The sequence below is a fragment of the Eumetopias jubatus genome, unplaced genomic scaffold (genome assembly GCF_037043125.1).
Source record: "Eumetopias jubatus isolate StellerSeaLion01/CBP00866 unplaced genomic scaffold, mEumJub1_p1.0 scaffold_10, whole genome shotgun sequence".
NCBI classification, from domain to species: domain Eukaryota; kingdom Metazoa; phylum Chordata; class Mammalia; order Carnivora; family Otariidae; genus Eumetopias; species Eumetopias jubatus.
The window spans coordinates 25514623-25536631 of record NW_028274816.1 but is presented as its reverse complement, the minus strand read 5'-3'; the positions used below and the strand labels follow the sequence as shown (position 1 = coordinate 25536631).

At 36.1% G+C, this 22009-nt stretch overlaps 1 pseudogene; it reads right to left on the bottom strand.

Moving 5' to 3' along the window:
• Window positions 1–9321: 9321 nt before the first annotated feature.
• On the bottom strand, window positions 9322–10642 carry LOC114203005 (splicing factor 3B subunit 4 pseudogene; annotated as a pseudogene).
• Window positions 10643–22009: the final 11367 nt, after the last annotated feature.

Genomic DNA, 22009 nt, shown 5'->3' with positions numbered 1-22009 from the left:
CTGTGTGCAGTATTCCCCTAGCGCTGGAGTTCTCCAGTTCTCATTGATAGGTAAACTTGGTCTTGGCTGGCTGTTCGTGCTGATCTTCTGTGGGAGGGGCCTGTTGCCATGGTTCCCAAATGTCTTTGCCAGAGGCGGAATTGCCCCCTCCTTGCTGGGCCAGACTAAGCAATCTGCTCGGGTTTGCTCTCAGGAGCTTTTGTTCCCTGCAAGCTCTCTGTACAGCTCTGGAGGATGAGAGTGGAAATGGCGGCCTCCCAATCTCCGCCCAGGAGGAGCCGAGAACTCGGGGCCCTGCTCCTCAGTGCGCCCCCAGAGAAAAGCAGTCAATCACTGTCTCCCTGGTCTCCGGCTGCACTCCGTGCTCACCCGGTCTGTGACCGAGTGTTTCTATCTCTGGCACCCGACCCCGTGTGGAGTCTCCAAACCCAGCAGATCCCTGCAGTGCGCTCCTGCGCCGCTCCTCCCGGGGGAGGAAGGGGAGTCCTCCTGGATCTGCCGCTTGTTGGGTCCCTGCTGGAGGAGCAGTGGCCCGACTGTTACCGATCACAGTTTATGGCAACCCCGAGCTGAGATCCCACGCCTCAGCTCCGTCTCTGCAGCCGGCTTCCCTGCTCTGATACCCAGGAGCTCTGCCGCACTCAGGCACCCCCGGTCTTTCTGTGACCCCGAGGGTCCTGAGACCACACTGTCCCGCGAGGGTTCCACCCCCAGGTTAGCCACTGGAGCGACGTCCCTCAGTGGAACCGACTTCTAAAAGTTCCAATTTTGTGCTCCGTGGCCCTATCACTTTCCTGAAGTGGCCAACGGAGGCCCCGTCCCCCGCCATCTATCCTCCCGAATATCGCCTCAGATTCACTTCTCCGCACGTCCTACCTTCCAGAATGTGGTCGCTTTTCTGTTCAGAGGGTTGTTGCTATTCTTTTCTTCGGTCTCCTGTTGAGTTCATTAGTGTTCAGAATGTTTTGATCCCTATCCAGCTGAATTCCTGAGACCAGACGAAATTCAGGTATCCTACTCCTCCGCCATCTTGCTCCCCTACAAAACGCTTTTAGAAAAATACATAGGGGGAAAATCTTCCAGATCTAGGGCTAGGAAAAGATTTCTTAGACTTGACACCAAAAACATGATTCATGAAAGGAAAAACTGCTCACATGAATCTCATAAAAATTAAAAACATTTGCTTAGCAAATGAAAATGGAGAGGGAAAGATATGACAAAGGATTAGTATCTACACTATATAAATAATTCTTAAAACTCAACAGTAAAAAAAATAAGCAAACAATTCAATTAGAACTTAGGCAACGGACATGAAGAGATATTTACCCAAAGAAGATCTATAGATGGTAAATAAGCACACAAAAAGATGTTCAGCAACATTAGCCATTAAGGAAATGGAAATGAAAGCCACAATAAGACATCACTGCACACCTATCAGGATGACTAAAATAAAAAAATAGCAACACCATCAAATGTTGCTCAGGAAGAAGAGACATTGGATTGCTCATACAATGCTAGTGGGAATGTAAAATGGCAGAGTAACTCTGGAAAATAGTCTGGCATTTTCTTAAAACCAAAACCCCCCCAAAAAAACACCCCAAAAACCTAAACATGCAGTTACCATACAACCCAGCAATCCTATTCCAAGTCACAAGTCACAATGAAACGAAGACTTAATTACAAACAAAAGTAGACACATGAATGTTTAGAGCAGTGTGGTAGGTTGAATAATGGCTCCCCAATGATACGTTCATGTCTTAATTCCTGGAAACTGTGAATGTTACTGTGCTTGGATAAAGGGGTTTTGCAGATGTAATGAAAGATCCTGACATGAAGAGATGACTCTGGATTATCCAGGTGGGCCCTAGATCCAAACACAAGTGTTCTTATGGGAGACACACAGAAGATAGTTTGATAGAAGAAAGGAAGGCAATGTGAAGTTTATAACCAGAGGCAGAGACTGGTTATAAGGTGAGGAAGGCAGCAAAACTGAAAGAGGTGAAGAACGAATTCCCTCCCAAGAGCCTTCAGAGGGAGTGGGGTCCTGCCAAATTTCGGAGTCCAAGCCTCAAAGAACTGTGAGAGAATAAATATCTATTGTTTTAAGCCCCAGTTTGCGATAATTTGTTGTGGCAGCCACTGGCAAGTAATACAAATAGCTTTATTAATAAATAGCTCAAAATGAAACAACCCAGATATTCTTCAAAGGGTAAATAGTTAAACTGTGGTACATCCACACCACTGAATATGACTCAGCAATAAAATGAAAAAAGCTATTGATAGATGCAAAAACAAGCAAAAATCTCCAAGGAATTATTATGAGGAAAAAAAAAAAGCCAATCCCAAAAGATTACATACTACCAGTTCCATTTATATAACATTCTTTTTTTTTCTACCTTGCTTTTTTCATTTAACACTACTTCATTCATTTAACATTCAACAAATATTATTGGACTGTTATAAATCAGAACCACACTTGTCTCTGAATATGATGAGCATTTTCTGATGACATTAACTACTCTTCAAAAACATGATTTCTAAAAGCTATAGTGTTCAAAAATTTACTTTTATGTAACATAATTAAATCATTCTCTAAGTTTTGAATGTTCATGTTATTTCTTTTGTTCTAACAGCTTTACTAAAGTATAATAAACACAGTGTTTATTATAAATAATATTTAAAGTGTACAGTTTGTAAGTTATGACCTATGAACATACCTGTGAAACTATCATCACAATCAAGATAATGAATATATGCCTCACCCAGAAAACAAGAGTTTTCTTGTGCTCTTTGGTAATCCCTCCCTCCTGCCCCTCCCTGCCCTCACCCTCTTTCCCCAGGCAACCTCAGATCTGTTTTCTGTCACTATAGATTGGTTTAGATTTTCCAGACTATTTTATGAATGAAACAATACTTTATGTATTCTTTTTGTCTGACTTCTTTCACTCATCATAATCATTTTTCTAATTTGCTGTGCAATCAGTAGTTTATTTCCTTTTATTACCACGTAGTATTTTACTGTATGGGTATATGATAATGTATTTATCCATTCACCTGTTGATGGACATTTTTGTTTCCATTTGTTAATTATTACAAATATAACTGCTATGAACATGTGTCTTTGTATAGCCATATATTTCTTTTTCTCTTAGGTAGTCTATACAAAGACTTATACACACACATTTATAGCATCTGAAAATAAAATGTCTTGATCACATATTGTGTGGGGGGTGGTTTTTAAAAACTGCCAAACTGTTTTCCAAAGTAGTTGAACCATTTTCGTTCCCACCAGCAATTCCAGGGGTTCAGGGGGGTTGGAGGCAGGAGGGAAATATGTATAATTATACAAGGCAACATGAGGGCTCCTTTTGGTGATGGAAATGTTCTGTGTGTTGAGTGTTTCAATGTCAGCATCCTGGCTGTGATATGTACTCTATGCAAGATATGACTACTGGGGGAAACTGTAGAAAGGGTATATGGGATGTCTTTATATTATTTCTTGCCAGTGAATGTGAATCTATGATTATCTCAAAATAAAAAAAAATTATTAAAAAAGACGATTAGCTTGGGTAGAAAGAAGTAAAAAAAAATAAACAAAAACCAAGTTAGAAGCATCATCTTAAAGATTCCAAGGTACCCCAAAATAACATTTAGTCCATTTAAAATTATAGTTTCCCTTTTGACAAAGAAGTGTTTTATCATATTTTTTACAAGTGAAATAGCTTTGGTGTTAAAAGGTAACATCACTTTCTTGTTTTTATTCTTTTCTACTCTTCTGCACTATTAAGAAACAAAATCATCAGCAGGCTGACTGATGTAAAATGTCCCCCCTTGTAAACTGCTTCAGACTCAGTTCTATAATTGACACAATGGTTGTTCTGTCTTTTCTCTCAGAAATTCTGTTTTTAACTCTTATTTCCTATTGAATTAGAAAAATGCTTCACATCTCTTATTCCTGCATTTTACTCTAAAGTGCAGGCTACTTAATAACCCAATTTCCAACCAGTTCACATTTATTGCTTTATTTGCCCTTACTTAATCAACGACAAACAAGTGTCTATACACAGTCTATATAACCTTGTTAGTTTTCAATATCCATATCCATGATTCCACTATTTGCCAAATTACCTATTTCTAACTTTAGCTTCATATTAGGACCCCAAGTACCTTAGTAAATGCCCTCATGCTTTCAGTACTTTTCTTAAAAAAGTTACTGGTATTTTCTTTAACATAAAGTCAGACCACCAACCTCATATGTGGGTCACAATCTGTCCCTTTACAGTGTATCATGAGAATTCAAATACCTCAGGGCAAAGACCAGATGCCTTATTCTCCCATTTTTAAAAAGTAATTATTAATTATTAATTAATTTGACAGAGAGAGACACAGCAAGAGAGGGAATACAAGTAGGGGGAGTGGGAGAGGGAGAAGCAGGCTTCCTGCTGAGCAGGGAGCCTGATGTGGGGCTTGATTCCAGGACACTGGGATCATGACCTGAGCTGAAGGCAGACACTTAACAAATGAGCCACCCAGGCGCCCCCTTATTCTCCCATTTTTGCTGAAGTTTCTAATACCCTTGGTAAAAACGTCTTATTCGGACTCCAAAAGTTGTAAAGGTCTGCTAATTCTTCCTTCACAATTCTCTCAACTGATTTTCAACTGATAAGACCATTATGTCTAGCCATACGCAACAGCTTCTTATTTGGTCTCCCTAAATCCAGAATCCTTTCCCTTTAAAATAGACTGCGAACTATAGTGAGATACATGTTTGTTTTTGTTTACATTTCACATTGCTATTGGAAGGGATTCAATTGCTTCCCATGCTAAGAACAAGGTTTTCAAGCAGTGCATAATCTTTTATGAAACTTTTTTCCCAGTCATCTGTTTTGTCACAATGTAAATGTATTCTGTTTTGTCACAATGTAAATGAATCATGGCTAAATAGAAAAATTGGAAAAACAATAAATAAGGTCTACATTTTTATACTAGACATTCAAGACCTATAACAATCTCACCCCTATATATCCTTATTGTCCACTATTTGCTTCACAAATTCATTGCCCCTCTTAAGTTAATCTACTTGCCTTGCCTTAAAACACATGCCATGCTTTGCCAACTAAATTTTTTTTTTGGATATGCCACAGGGATTTCATTAAATATATAATGAAAGGAAAAGGACAAAATAGAACCTGAAAAACAAGTAAGTCAGAATTTTACCCAGATGAAATGCCTCCCTCTTCATGAAACTGTTTTATCACAGTAACAGAGAAGGCATTGTCCACTTACCTAAAATCTTACAATAGCCGTTCTTTTTAGTATTCTTATGGTGATAATGTAATGCCTTTTAATATGATTTTTTATCATCTTAGAGCACTTGCTGTAATATAAGTATGTTAAAATTGATATTTCAACTTACATATCTTTCTTCAATAAAATATTTAAGGCTTCCCAAAAAAGTTAAGATAAATTTAACCAGCACCCAGCTGAAGACATAAAACTGAAGCACTCTTCTCTCCATTCCATCCTTTCTCCTAGTAGAGATAACCATTATCCTAAATTTCCATGCATGTTTTTATACTTTTATTACATATGTAACTATTTCTGCATTTTAAAACATTAATGACATCCCAGCGTATGTAGTATATTTTGGCTTACTTTGTCCTACGTTGTTTACCATATTTGTTTATATTGATGCAACAGCTATAGTTCATTCATTAACTGGGGTGTAATATTCTTTTACATTAATCCATCATGGATTTGTTTATTCTCTTTTTGATGGATAGTTTCCAATTATTCACTCTTATAATGATGTAATGAACATTCTTATACATGTCTCTGTGTTATATATGAGAGTTTCCTTAGGGTAGTACCTATAAGTGGATTTGCTCTATCATGAACATTTCTGCCTTTATCACGTTATCAAGATGATCTCCCTGTCTCTGGATTATATTTTCACTGTATATCATTTCTTTCAGTGAACAAAATAATTTAATTTCTTAAAAAGTTATAGGTATATTAATTTCTTACAGAGTTATAGCTCTATTTGTGTTTCCTAATTGCTCCTGAGTCAATCTGGACAAGTTTTATTTTTCTGGGAAATTGTCCATTTCAGCTAAGTTTTCAAATTTATTGGCATAATTTATGCCCACAAGGGGAAGTTTCTTGAGCTTAACTAACAATTAGATTCACATAACTATTATAGACCATTCTTGACATAACTTCTTTTAGCAGAGTTCAGCCCAGGATACACAGCATATTGGCAGGGCAATGTCAAGCATTTTTCTTCAGTAGGAGTACTCCTCACAATAGGCCACCAAACAAAGAGAAGCTAATCTAAGATAGGAAGGAACAAAATCACACTGGATGGGTGCAGGTTCAGCTTAAAGTCACCACACTCAGGGAAGTTTAAAGCTATGGCTTTCTAGTAGCTTATTTACAGCCCTCCCGGGCCAATGTGATTTACTCATCAAGAGTCCCTTTTAACATAGGCAATGGTGCCTGGTATAAACATAGCTCACATTCCAAAAAGTGAGCTTTGATTTTTATTTGCAATTCTAAGGGAACAGATGGAACAGCTTTCCGGGGGTACAGAGCTAAGTAACTCTTGACTCACAATTGTCTTCCCTTATGTATTTAAATATTAATGCACCTGTAGGTATTGACTCCTTTTTCATTCCTAATACTAATTATTTGTAGCTTTCTTAATTAGTTATTTCATGTTTGCCTATTAGTCTCTTCAAAGAACAATGTTTTTATTCTATCTTTATTTTCTAATCCTTCAATTTCTGCTCTTTATTTCCTTCCTTTTACTTTTTTTGGTTTATTTCCTTTTTTTCAAGTTGAATATTTAGCTAAACTTTTGCCCTAAGTACTTCCTTAGCTTTATCTCACAAGCTTTAAAATGGTGTATTTTTATTATTATGCCATTCTAAATATTTTCAAACTTCTATTGCAATTTTTATTTCTGACCCATGACTTTAAGGAATTTATTTTTAAATTTCCAAGGTTAAGGGATATTTTGAAATATCTTTTTATTTCTAATTTTGTGGGTTATAGAATACAGGTGGTATGATACTGATTTTTTTTTAGCTTATGTAAGACTTGCTTTGTGCCCTAGTATATGGCAAGTCCATACAAATGTTATATATTTATTTGAAAAGTAATTCATAAATTTTAGAATCATTGCACAAATCTATCCATTAGGTTACATTGTTAATTGTTTTCTTCAAATTCTTTCTAGCCTTACTAATAATTTGTATGCTTCAGCAATTATTTGGGGAAGGGTATTATGTCTCCCATCATGACTACAGATTTGTCATTTTATTGTAATTCTGTCAATTTTTGCTATATATAATTTGTGGCTTTGTTAATAGGTGCATACAAACTTTTCTTATATATATTTGGAGTTATTCATTTTATAATTTGTAGTATAACAAAGCTTATGCCTTAAAAATATTGGATCTGATATCAATGTATTATATTAGTTTTCTTTTTATTAGTGTTTGCCTCATACATCTTTTTTTTAATTTAAATTCAATTTTCCCACATTAGTTTTTGATGTAGTCTTCAATTACTCATTAGTTGCATATAACAGTGCTCATCACATCATGTGCGTGCCTTAATTTTACTTCTAATCTGTGTCTTAATGTGTCAAGTATGCCTCTTATAAGTAAAATATAGGTAAATTAAAACCTGACAATATTCCTTACTGATCTAAGATTACTGTATTTTACATTTCTGAAAACTAATACTTGAGTATATTTCTATATTTTGTATTTAATACTTTTATTTGCTTTTTCTTAGGACTTGTCTTTTTTTGCCTTCTGTTGACAAATTTTTTTTAATTAAAAAACTTTATATTAAATACTGAGGGAATAAAAAGGAATATCTATAAAATATTTATAAGGTACGACTAGCTCTTGATTTTAATGTGTGAATATAGTAATCAGCTTATTAATATTAGATATAGATTTTGCAAAAACTGAGGGATGTGTTAAACACTTCTGAAACAGGTTGGTGAATTTACCTATTTCTCTAAGGTCTGTCAATTTTTGTTTTATTTACTTTTACACCCTCTTATTATGTGCACTTAGAAATGCATCTTCTTAGTGAGCTGAAATTTTATACTTATGTCGTCGCTTGTCTTTATCTCTAATACAGCTTTTCCCTTGAAGTCTACGTGAAATTTATACAGTTCCTCAAACTTTAAAAAATATTTATATTACCATTATCATTCTTTTAGTAATTCCATAGAAATTTTTGCATACATACCTACCTCATCACAGCCTAAATGTAATAAACATCTAAATATCCAATATTTCTTTCTAAAAATTAGAGGGAACTTAACTTTTAATCCCACTTGCTTTGTACCCTTCCTTACAGTTCTAAGTTTGTGTTCTCAGCTTTAAGGAGATGGTTACTTGGGCAGTTCCTGAATTTTGACTACTATTTCTTCTACTTTGTAAACTCACAAAAACCAAAGATTCAGTTCAATTCAGTGAATGTCTTCAAGGTGAAAGCTGACTTCTTACTTGACTCAGGTTCTTTTTATTTTATTTATTTTATTATGTTATATTAATCACCATACATCATTAATTTTTGATGTAGTGTTCCATGATTCATTGTTTACGTATAACACCCAGTGCTCCATTCAATATGTGCCCTCTTTAATACCCATCACCAGGCTAGCCCATCCCCCTCCCCTCTAAAACCCTCAGTTTGTTTCTCAGAGTCCATATTGACTCAGGTTCTTGCTTTCATTTAGTCTTAAGCTTGAATTTCCCTTACTTTGTTACCAATACACGGATGAATTAAATTAAGTTTTATTCAGCATTTTTAATTGTTTTTGGTGGGAAGTTGGTGTTAGTTAACCACACTGCCAGAAATAAAATTCATCTCCTAAGTTTTATTTACTCTGCCCTTTTTCCTTTCTTTATATGTTTGGAGATAACATATCATAATTTTATATTTTTAATGGATACATCTAAGCTTTTACTATAGAAAATGGATATTAAGATCTAATAGCAATCAATATATTTTCTTCTCAAATACTACAAGGAATTTAGCGCTCTAAGGCAAAATTTTCTTCATTCTTATATGACATTATTGTCCAGTATTTCAGTTTCACTCTTATTTTTCATTTTTTTTTTAAACAAGTTTAGTTTTATTTTCTCTGTGCATTTGCAAAACACTTAGGACCAACATAGAAAAAAAATAAAACCTCCTGTGAAAAATATTACACGTAAGGGAAAAAAAAAAAAGGCCTGAGGGATTAGTGCCTTAGCCATAGGGAGCTACAGCAACTCTGACTGGTCCAAGGAATTGAAAAAATATCGGGAAGATAGAACAGGAGGCAAGAGAATGAGAAATTACTGAGGAAGAGGGCCTCGAAGTGGGCCACGAGGGGGAACTGGAGGCCGGGGGGTGGGATGGGATGGAGGGAGGGGCCGCCGCTGGTAGCCATAGGGTGGGGGTCGTGGAGGCCCAGTGTATCCATGAGGAGGCATCAGTGGAGGAGGTCCACGCATCCCATGTGGAGGCATAGGACCTGGGTGACCCATGGGAGATCCAAATGGAGGCCCTCGAGGGGGCATGCCCATCGGAGGAGGTCCAGGATGAGGCATTCTGGGTGGTGGTTGGGGTGGTGGCTGCCCCCTAGAGCCTGGGGGCCCAGCATGGGGGTGTCCTAAGCCATGAGGGCCATGGTGGGCCAACTGCATCTGAGACATCCCTGGATGGGGCATCCCACCCGGTGGGAATGGGTGAGGATGTGAGTGTCCATGTCCAGGATGTCCAGCCCCTGGGGTTCCTGCTGATGGTGGGCCATGTCCTCCAGCCCCAGGAGGCAAATGTGGTGGGGGCATAGCTGGGGGTATCCCAGGTGGAAGGGCTCCAGGAGGCGGCACTGGGGGTAGGAAGGACCCAGGAGGAGGCATGCCTGGTGGAGGAAGCCCAGACCCCAATGATGATACCACAGGATTGGGGGCTGAGGGTGGAGGGGGTGCATCTGCAAACAGTTGATGAGGGTGGTCGGCCTGGGAGAGTGGGTTCTGGGCTGCCAGAAGTCGTTCAGCTGCTGAGCCATGGCGCTCACCCTTGGAGTCCTTCTTGAAGGCATAGGACACAGTGATAGGGCGGTTACAGAGATACTGCCCATTCATGGCCTCAATAGCTGCATCCGAAGCATCAAAGGAAGCAAAATTAATAAAGGCATAACCTTTGGAGTTGCCTGTGTCAGGGTCCCGCATAATCTTCGGGGTTTGTAAGATGACCCCACAGGCGCTGAAAGTATCATAAAGCAGCTTCTCATCAATCTCCGGGTCTAGATTCCCAATGAAAATGTTGGCCCCCACGTCCAGGTTCTTGTTGTGAGCTGATGCTTTGTTCACCCGTATTGGTTTCCCATGGAGTTTGATCATGTTCATGATCTTAATGGCATAGTCAGCATCTTCCTCACTCAAGAATTCCACAAAGCCATAGCCTTGGTGCTGACCTGTGACTCTATCCTTTGGCATGTGGGTGTTGACTACTGGCCCTGCCTGGAGAAACAGCTCCCACAGCAGTGGTTCGCTAACCTTCTCGTCCAGGCCCCTGACGTAGACAGTGGCATCCTGGTTCCCTCGGAGATCGGCCCAGCTGCCATGGCGAAAGAGCTCCCTTATTTTTCATTTTTAAAAAACTTTTTTCCCTCTTTTGGAAGTCATAGACTCAAAGAAGTTGCAAAGATAATATAGGGAGGTCCCATGTTTTCTTCAGTTTCTCCCAATGGTTACATCTTAAAATAACTATGGCAGAAATACCAAAACCAGAAAATTTGCACTGGTACAATATGTGTGTATAGTTCTATGTCATTTTATCATGTGTAGATTCAGGTAACCACCCCTGCAATCAAGACACAGTGTTTCATCACCAAGTTCTCTCTCGTGCTTTACATTCACCCCTCATTGCTTCTCCCCATCTACAATTCTTACCCCCTGGCAACCATAAATATGCTCTCCTTTACTATAATCTTGTAATTTTGAAGATGGTCTATAAGTGGAATCACACCTTATATGACCTTTTGAGATTGGCTTTTTCCACTCAGCCTAATCCCTTCTTCCTTCTTGGCTCATTATCTTATTACAGGAAATATTCTTTAGTAATTCTTATAGAGTGTCTATAAGTGAGCGAAATCTTTCACTTGTTTTTAAAATGGCTTTATTATGCTCTCATTCTTAAATAATAGCTTAGATGTCATTATGTAACAATCACGGATCAGTCAGGAAAAGAGAAGCCATTATAGATACTTAAAAAGTATTTCATACAGAAATTTAGGTGCTTAACTGTTGGGAAAACTTCTTCATCAAATATTATTATCTCCCCTTCATTCTTCCATGGTCTCCTTCTGGAACTCCTATTATATGTATGTTGGATCTTCTCATTTTATTTGCCATATCTGAAACTCCACTTCACAGGTTCTACCTGTATAACTCTGCACTTCTTCTAGGGTAATTTCCTCAGCTCTATCTTCTGATTGTTAATTCTCTCTTAGCTGGCCAAATTTTTCATTTTTAGGTATTCTGCTTTTATGTTTTGGTGTTTTGTTGAAAATATTCTATAGTTTTCTATTTACATTCTCTATTCAATTTTCTGAAGTTGATAAAGGCTAATTCTGGTGTCATTAATCCTAATGACCCTTGTTCACACTGGCAGTTTCCTTGCATATTTTGTACCTTTTGGAAAATGAGTCCATGTTAACAGAGCAATTTTCTGGGAAAATATAATAGAGCCTGGGTTGAAGGTGCATCCTTCTAGAATGGCTTTTATTTTAGTTTCTTGTAAGGCACCTTGGGAATAGTCATGTTCGGTTACTACTTTTATGTTGCTTTCTCAGCATATGGAGTGTAAGGAGTATAAATTTAAACCTCAAACCTAAAAAATGGTATGCCTATGGTTAGAAATTCTCAGGGAAACCTTTTTTTCCCTTTAGACACAGAGCCCAGGTGAAGAAAAAAAATCTTCCTGCATTCTGCCTATGCTAGATTTTTTTTTAATATCAGTTCTTTGATTAAACTCCTAGGGTTCCTGCAAGCTGATGTTCAGTTCTAACTAACTCCCTTCATTATGTAGGCCCCAAATATTGTGTCTCCTCATTTTGATTTGCTATTAAATGTATAACCTTGGGCCAGGATATTCCCCCACCCATTCCCATATATCTACCATTCCCAGGGTAGCCCATGTCACTCCTCATGCTTACAACTCCATATTTTAAGCCCTCTCCATTTTTAGGTCTTAAGGATTTTCCTTACTTTCTCACAAGCAAAGCTATACATTCAAAAGGAAATCTATTGCATTTTATTTACCATTTCTGGATGTTTAGTAGTGGGAGAGTTTTCAAGTTAATTCTAGGTTGCCTGTCCAGGAATTCTCTTATAAATCTTTTTATTCTTCATATATCCCCTAGCACAGTATTGGGGGGGGGGCAAAGAGTGGTACATAATAAATGTATGGAATGACTGCTTGAATGAATATTTTTTATCAGCATTCCTTTCGTTCATTCTTTTTCTCAATCTTTTATTTCTACAATCTCTCTAATAAATTTGTGAATTTATGTTTTAGGGACTCCATTTAGGTTAGTATAATTTTCTCACATTGAGTACTATAGTAGTCATGATAATCTTCCCTTCAGTTTTTTTCTATTTGCCTGTATGGATTTGCCAGTCATCTTTTTAACATGAAACTCTTATGTCATTTTATGACCAATGGACTTGCAAAAATCTTATTTTTATCATTTTTAACATCTTAAATTCTTTTCAACAGCTATATTTAACTACATTTTCCATTAAAGAAGGAAGTGTCAAATGTGTGTAGCACATAAGATGATTCTTAATCATTTGCTATTATATTCTGCTTTATTCTTGATAACTCATTAACTTGAGGAAGATTTTATTTAAGGATTTGAGTTTCCAGAATATGAAAATTGCTATATATACATCTTTTTCATATTTCTTTCTTGTTCACATGCACTAAAGTATATCACATATTTGCTAAAGTACACACATACAACCCTATTATGTCATAATTTTCTTCATATTTATATATTTATAAAATTATATTCACATGAATCTTCTTTTACACCTAGCCCACCATCAATGTTACGTACCATTATCTATCTTCAGTGGAATCTTTGCAAAACCTAGTATAACATAAAGAACCCAAAAGACATTTAATAATTATTCATTTGTGACAATCATGATCTCACACAGGCTTTTCAAAAATGAATTCTAGAAATCATCAGGTATTTTTTTTTTAAGATTTATTTATTTATTTATTTGACAGAGAGAGAGAGAGAGAGAGACATAGTGAGAGAAGGAACACAAGCAGGGGGAGTGGGAGAGGGAGAAGCAGGCTTCCCGTGGAGCAGGAAGCCCGATGTGGGGCTCAATCCCAGGACCCTGGGATCATGACCTGAGCCGAAGGCAGATGCTTAACGACTGAGCCACCCAGGTGCCCCCAGGTATTCTTTAATATAGATGAAGAAACCTTCTCCCAGAAGAGATGGTTACCTTTCAATCAGAAAAGCAACAAAATACAGCAAATCAAGTGAGATCAAGTCTTTTATAAATTTTTATTTTTTTAGCAATAGATTCAGTGTAATATAGCATTAAGTACCACAAACATTTTGGATGAATAAAATGAGTTGGAAATTCAAGTTAGTGACCTAAAATTATACATGGTTTAAAATCTTTTCCACATACTATGGTATGCACTATGAATTTCAGACTTGTGGTTTTAAATACACTAGCTTCTAGGCACGTACAGAGCTGCAATTATGTCAATGGACATTCTATGAACATCAATACTGAAGATAGAAATCCACCACAGTAAGCTGATTAGCATTGCTAACGTGCACACTATACAGTCATATAATTAGAAAGAGTTTTACTCACAGTGATGTTGAGGTTATGGGGTTAGGACAGTTTCCATTTCAAAAGATGTAAGGATCTGGGTTACCATGATGGGAAAAAGTAAATCATCTAATTTAAGCTGTTGAAAATATGATGGCTTATTTAAATAAAAACAACTTTTACCTTTCCTTGTGAAAACTAAGGTAAATTATGAGTTAATTCTTCCCCAGCTAAAGGAAATTTAAAAAAAGAAAAAAGCATACCCTCTATAGTCATGACAGCTAAAGAATCTTCAGCATGTAAGACTATGTTAGTACAACTATGTTGTCATCTCATTGTTCACTTACTAGAAAATGGAGCTTGATTAGAGAAAAAAACCATAAAAATATTCATCCTTCTCCCAAAATGGAAACATGTACATGGAAATAGAGAGGTGGAGAAGAGAAGGCAGGAGAAACAAACAGTTGGTTATAATGGTGAGAATCCATTTCCTTTGTACAATTTTGTTAGTGTTCCTTCTTTATATTCCTTCTCAGCTATAACAATCTATAAAACTTCCCTAGGTTTGGCAGTCTGTAACTAGCTATAGTTATCTCCGCTTTCAATGGGGCACATGTTAGCCAATCACTTATAATATTTGCAAATGAGTCCCACTATCTCAAAATTTAGGTGTAAATACACTTAAACTTTAAAGACAGATGATTTATCACAATTGGAGTATATCACCCTTATCATGATACTTTGTGGAGAAATAAAGATGTGTTATTACTCTGCTTTAGAGTAAGAAATTGGATCATTTCTTTTAAGTCTTGTGATATGTGAATTTTATATACATGGCCTAAAATGAAAAAGCATTCTCACAAATCCTTACTTTACATAGGAAAATGTCAACTACAGCTTTAACATTCCTAGCGACAAAAGGAAGCCCAAATTATCTGCTCTTTAAAAGACTAAAGGCTAACACACACACACACACACACACATCTACACACCCCTCTTGCCACCTTAGAGAACTATTTCTATTTTCATAATATAGTTAAGTTGGATTACCCAAAGAAAAAATTTCAAAGGATTTATCACTTAACACTTCAGTGGAGTTACTAATGGGAATTATATTGAAGTAGGTCATGCCAAAATCAACCCTCAAACTACAGGAGAGCCTACATAAGTCAGCAACCATTTCAAACACAATAGCCACAGAAAACCACAATTACCAGTGTATGTGGCCTAGTATATTGAGGACTAGAGAGCTGAACTGCAACCCAGACTTAAAATTACAATCTTACTAATATCTCAGTTAATCACCTCTAAAATTAGTAGATGGTTTATATCATAAAGGTTGGTGTAATCATATTAATAAAGTAAAAATTTGCTTTTCTCTCAGTCCATGATATATCCTCCTACAAAATAAATCAAAACTAGAGAAATATGAATTCAAGCTGAAGACATAAAACAATGGGAGTTTCTCTTATCTAAATGAAACACAAAAATAATTTACCAAGTTGCAACCTCTTGTTCATGGAACATATTTGTCTTATCCTTTGGAAAATGCTTGCTAAATCATTCACAAAGAAGATAAAGTATTAATTAATATTAATGATGAAATAGTTTTTAAAATCTGAAGAGGATTATTTATCAGGTTTACCTCATTGACCTGTACATACATGCCCTGAGTTAATTTGTGGGGGAAAAAAGTCCTATAAGCCTATGTTATTTTCCAGTGAGGGGAGGAGCATTATAAATAGGGTATACGCTAAGGAAATAAAAATTTTTATAAGAAATTTTGTTTATAAACTAAGCATAGATATCAGATGGTCCTTGTCTTGTTTTCTAAGTTCACATCAAAATTCTTGGTTTATGATTCTTAAAATTGGAAAGTGGACAGATGCTTGTTGTTGTCTCAAGAAGTCACATATCCCTGTTTCTGATTTGTGCTCTATTTGGAAGGTTTAACATATTTTGGCTATCACATATTACACTGTGCTGAAACTGTAACCAAGAGGATAGATAAGCTGCTCATCAGTTAACTAACATCAAATTACTCAAATATGTTCAATCACTTGGGACTCAAGGTAGTAGGGGGAGGGAGGGAGGGATTCTCAGGGTTAATATTATACTATTTCTAAAAATTATTTCCATTTTTAATTTAATTCATTATTTCCACTGAACTACATGAACTAAGTTTCAAGCTTAGTCCTAGCCCCAAACTTGCTTTTAAGAGTTTGCATATTTTATCTGTGATGAATTATCCTCACTTCTAGTCAGAGATGATATATCCTCTTTATTTTAACAGACTTCTATGGATGTGTGTGGGCTCTATAAGAAGAAAGTGTAGTCCATTTGTTTTTGTTTTTTTAAAGGATTTTAATTTATTCTTCTACTGAGATGGAAGGTCTGTTATTCAAAAGCCAAAATGCAGGTTAAGATGTCTAAACAGAATATTCAGGAAAGCTCTTCATAGTTCTTGCAGCATTCTTCAAAATAACACTCATTCTTTCCTATGTCCCTATTCTAACAACTCTGACTCCATTTTCTTGAATGAATGAAAACTATTGAAATTCCTGTTTCCCTCTCAAATTCAGACTTGCCTTTATTTGTGATATCTGATAAATCTTCTTATTGGCTGAAAATGTATCTCCACTCAACAAACAATTTTCAAAAGTGGGAAGGAAGAAGCACAACTAGATACTTTTGTGTATTTAAAATCATAATAATGAAAAAGAATATCATATGTATAAAGAAATATCTATATGGATGTATAGTGCCCTTTATATATTTCCCTATCTTGATCTTTTCAATAACTCTATCATTTAAGCAGGGGAAGAATTACTATTTCTATTTTACAGGTGAGATACAGAAGACACTCAGAAAGGTAAGTGACTGCCCCAAAGTCTCAGGATTAAGTGGTGGAGCTGAGGCTAGAACTAGTCAGACATCCTTTGTGGTATGCTTCACTGTGATAAAATTATGAGCACAGCTACCAGTGTTTAATATTTAGTCAATTTCCTTAATTATATATTTCAAGGATGATTTTTAGTAATGTCTGCACCAACTAAATTTTAGAATAAATACAAATATTTGTATACAACACACTTGTATATACAACAAATGAACTTCTGAGGAAAAAAACCACTGATATTTACATATTGTAATATAAATCACTTTGCAAATGATAAATAAAATCTCATTCAAATAAGAAGAAGTATTTATTTAGGAGGCAAACCATAAAAAACTCTTAACTATAAGGAACAAACTGAGGGTTGCTGGAAGGGAGGCTGGCGGGGGCATGGGGTAAATGGGTGATGGGCATTAAGGAGGTCACTTGTTATAATGAGCAGTGGGTGTTACATGCAACTGATGAATCACTAAGTTCTACCCCTGAAACTAATACTACACTATATGTTAATTAACTAACTTGAATTTGAATAAAAAAACTAACTTGAATTTGAACATCAGAAATCTTACTATTTCAACATGACCCTTTTCCATTTTCTGAACAACTAATGTACACTAGCCAGACCTCTATGGAATGCTTTCCCTATAATTTGCCATTTTAATGAGACTTTGGCCTTTTAAAATTTTAAGTATTTGTTCAAATTTATCCAGGATGAAAGAATAATCTCTAGGAAAAAATAATAAAAATAATTAAAACTACACTTTAGTAAATTTCACCAAAACCCAGCAGAGTATAAGAAAGAAAAAAAATTATGTAGTATAAGAGCTTTGAAATGAACTATATTTAAAAATTGGATTTTGCCCCCATAAGTTTGCATGTGTGTATGTATATGTGTGTGTGAGAGAGAGACTTTAGAAAATGTTGATTTCTTAGTGTGAATTAAGATACACAATTCCTGTTAAGGTCAAAAGACAAGAATATTTTTTGTAGAGGGCACTATGGGATCACCCTAAGGGGCTTTGATGAGACCTAACTAATGAAGGTAGGTAAGTCACATCATTTCTGCTTTTGTTCATGCCCACATCATCAGCACTGATTTCCAGTTTTTCTACCGCATACTCTCCAACAAGTTCTATGTTGTTTTCACTTTATTACTATTTTTTCCTAACATCTGTCTCCTACCATCTCACTTTCTATCCATTCTTCCCTGTCATTACCTCTCCTCATTCTAAGGAGGCCCAACATTACAGAGTAATTCAGTGAAAGGTATCAGTATAGCTATAGCCCAGTCAAGCCCCATAAAACTCAGATGCCAAAGTGTCCCCAGAAAACTAAACTGGAAGCAATGATAATAATATACATTTGGAGGGCACCTGGGTGGCTCAGTTGGTTGAGCGGCTACCTTCGGCTCGGGTCATGATCCTGGAGTCCCGGGGTCGAGTCCCGCATCGGACTCCCCGCTTAGCGGGGAGTCTGCTTCTCCCTCTGACCCTACCCCCACTTGTGCTCTCTCTCTCAAATAAATAAATAAAATCTTTAAAAAAATGTACATTTGGACAATGGTTTAAAAATTCTTCTTATATATTTAAATTTTATTAAAGATTAGCATACCAAACTTTAGAAAACATTGCTTTAACTTACAGTATCTATTTTTTTTATTATTTAATCCATTATATTACATTAGGAACCTGAGCATATCCTTCTAAAGTTACTACCATTAACTTTCAGATGTTTAGTAATGTGTGATTCAATTTGTAGGTTGATCAAGGTTCCTTGATTTTAATACCTCTACTTGAGCTCTGGACAAAAGAAGAAAGACATGGCAAAATATTAAATCAAGAAAAGCTGTAAAAGGGCTTTTGAAAAGAGATAAAGTAACAGATAAAACAATCTGTCAAAAATCTTCCTGCCTACTATTCTTGTTCGCTTGACTTTGGTACCTTCTACTGAAGTATGGATAGAACCAAGTAGAATGGGTAGAAATATTGTCTCCAAAGATAGAGATAATAAGCTAGGGATCATGGATAATATGATTTCCCAACATGCAACTCTTCTGTTTTTTCAAGATCACCATTTGCCTTTCATACACACACACGTAAAATCATTAAGTTGAGCAAGTATAATAATACAGACTTTTTTTTATTGTCTGTCAGTTTGACATTTATTTTATGGGGCTTTCCAGGCCTATGCATGAAATTTAGGTCAGATTTCATGTTTCTGTTCATTTATAAGTACTCAAAATACTCAACAATACATCTTGTCTAGTAATAAAAACTTTAAATTTCCAAAAATATGATTAGTTTCCCAGTTCAGTCCTGCTATAGGTTGGCCACTTGCAGTGGGAAAGAGGGTGCCTTGACTCTCACTTGCAGATCCTTTGATTTAGGTGGGGCTCTCTTTCTGCTCACTACTCCTGAAAAGATGGCAGTTCACTTCACCATTCAGATCACTGGGTCCCTCTAGGAAGTCTGTGAGTCTAAGACAACCTTACATCATCTCTCTTGTGCATATGCCTACCTTTAACCCATGCCATAAACTTAAGCAACATTTGCTCCAAAAAACTCTGAGAATGTAGGTCACCTAACACAGCTTCTTCATCACAATATCTTCAAAGCAGCTGCCAATCAATCTCAAGCTCTAGATTTTTCAAGCATGCGTCAGAAGCAGTTCTTAAGTGGCAGGGGTCAGTTATTAAGCTTTCCAAGTCATCTCCTTCAAGCCTCTCTCTTAATGAAGGGAGATGTATCCTTACTCCTTCCCTTTGGAGGTATGATGGGACACTCAGCATACCAACTCTCTCCAAAAATCTTCTTTTCCTTAATTTCCAGCTTCCCAGTTTGTTTATATCTTTGACATGGTTAACTACCTTAAGAATCATGTAACTGGTTTTCTCTCTCCTCTTCATGTATAAACTGGAGGGTGAAATCTTTTCTCTTAGGGCTTCAGCTAAGACAAACAGGGAGAGCCCCATTTTAAGATACTGTTACACATGGCTCTAAAACTGCACCAAATTTAGGAGTTGAGGGAAAAAAATTTTTTTTCATCAAATAAAGAACAGCAAATGCTAGCAGATGATTTGAAAATGTTTATAGCTGAAATGAGATCACCAAAGGAACAGTATTTACTTACCACCGTGTTCTCATTTGCCAACCATATGCTTATCCTCATAACAATTAAATAAAAATGAGGAGTTATTGGTGATTTTCATGCTCCAAGGATAAATTATGGCTCAAATCCTAAGAAAATAGACATGCTACTCTGTGCCCAAAACTGCTAACCTTATTTCCACAGAACATTCCATCTAAGACATAAATAAAAGCCCAACGAAAGAAAAATGTCTTCTCTCTTGGCTATGTTAGCTTAGGGAACTTATAAGCTCTTAAGAAACAATTAACATTAAAGATGTCAAATAGAAATTTTATAGTGAAGAAGATACTGGCTCTAGGAAAGCCCCCAATGAGTTGACTCTATAGAATGAATAATGAGGAGCTGAGTTTAAGTCAACCCTTTTATCATAAAGAGAAACAATTTCAAAAGAACTTGGTTAAGTTCCAAAATTTTCAAGAATTTTCAGTGGTACTTGATGAGAATGAAACTTTTGACTATTGCAGTATTTGGGTTTAAAAATTCTTTCTGGAACATCAGAAATCTTACTATTTCAACATGACCCTTTTCCATTTTTCTGAACAACTAATGTACACTAGCCAGACCTCTATGGAATGCTTTCCCTATAATTTGCCATTTTAATGAGACTTTGGCCTTTTAAAATTTTAAGTATTTGTTCAAATTTATCCAGGATGAAAGAATAATCTCTAGGAAAAAATAATAAAAATAATTAAAACTACACTTTAGTAAATTTCACCAAAACCCAGCAGAGTATAATTTCAACGAAGTCCATCCAGAAACTAGTTTTTGAGCACCTGTTTTTGGCTGCTTGATTGTTCTTTAGACATAGAGAAAGAATTGTGAAAAATACAACTCGGGCACACAGTAGGTGTGTTAAAACTAAGAGGCAGCATCAACTTGAAATTCTTGGCCAAAGTCAAACCTTTAATCATGATTTGAATATAGCTTTTCATACCTAGTTTCCTGAAGGCTCTTATTTATTTTTATTCATTTTTTTTTTTTGCCAGTCTCACAACCCAATATTACTTTGCTTCTACATTTACTATGGCTTTGGCAAAGAATGACAGGCAGACATTTATAAGCCATATATTTGTCAAACATTTGATCTAATTAAATGATCAGTAGGTATATTCTTACTGCTATTTTTCTCTTTTGAAAATGCATTGAAAACTTTGATTTTGTTAATTTCAAATCAGCCAATTTCTTAGAATGAATTGAGGTTCCAGTCCCTAATGGAAAGCTGAAGGAACCTAACACTGCTTCTTTCCTCCCCTGTATATGTATGTGTGTGCATATATGTTTGTGTGTGTGTGTATGAGTGTAAAGAAAACATTATTTTTGCAGTTTTGCCTGAATGCCTGTCACTCTATTTGCTATAATTCAATTTACCCCCTTACAAAAGATAGATGTTTCAGTTGGAATCCCTGCCTCTTTAGAATCTTCATGCAGGCAAGCTTAGCTAATAAATTTTGATTAATGTAGCCAAATACCAACTCCCACCCCAAGTCCCCTTTACTTGGAATACTATCATCAGGCTTACAGAGAGAAGGAAATAACAATAAGGTTGGGAGGGATGGAGATAGGGTAAGACAGCAATAAAAAGTAATTATATAAAAATGCTAAAGATATAACATCTGTTTTTTTGCTTAGCCCACTGATCTTGGCAGTTCCAGATATATGCTATTGTCTGTGTCTAAACAGATACAGAAAAGGGAAAAGGAAAAAATGTTTATGTGAGATTATTAAATAGTGTAGGAAAAATAAGAGTCATTATTACACTGGTGAGGAAAAGAGAAACTCAGTGAAATTTCTTTCCACAGATTTGCCTTTGTGATCTGCAAGGTGCTGTTCCCCTGCTTACATTCCGTTACCCTGGCAACACACTCCTGTAAAATAAAGATTATTAAAGCGCATATGATTATTTTGCTGCTGAGTGAATAAGACAAGCCGCTTCTGAAATGCCTTATCAGAGAAATTCAATTTTAGGCCAAATTGTGTTTTTGCTTCCTTCTAGCTTTCTCCTCCCTCCTCCCACCTCAAATAAAACCATCATCTCCACAGTTACTACATGATATTTTGTTACTCATTCACACTTTCAGTA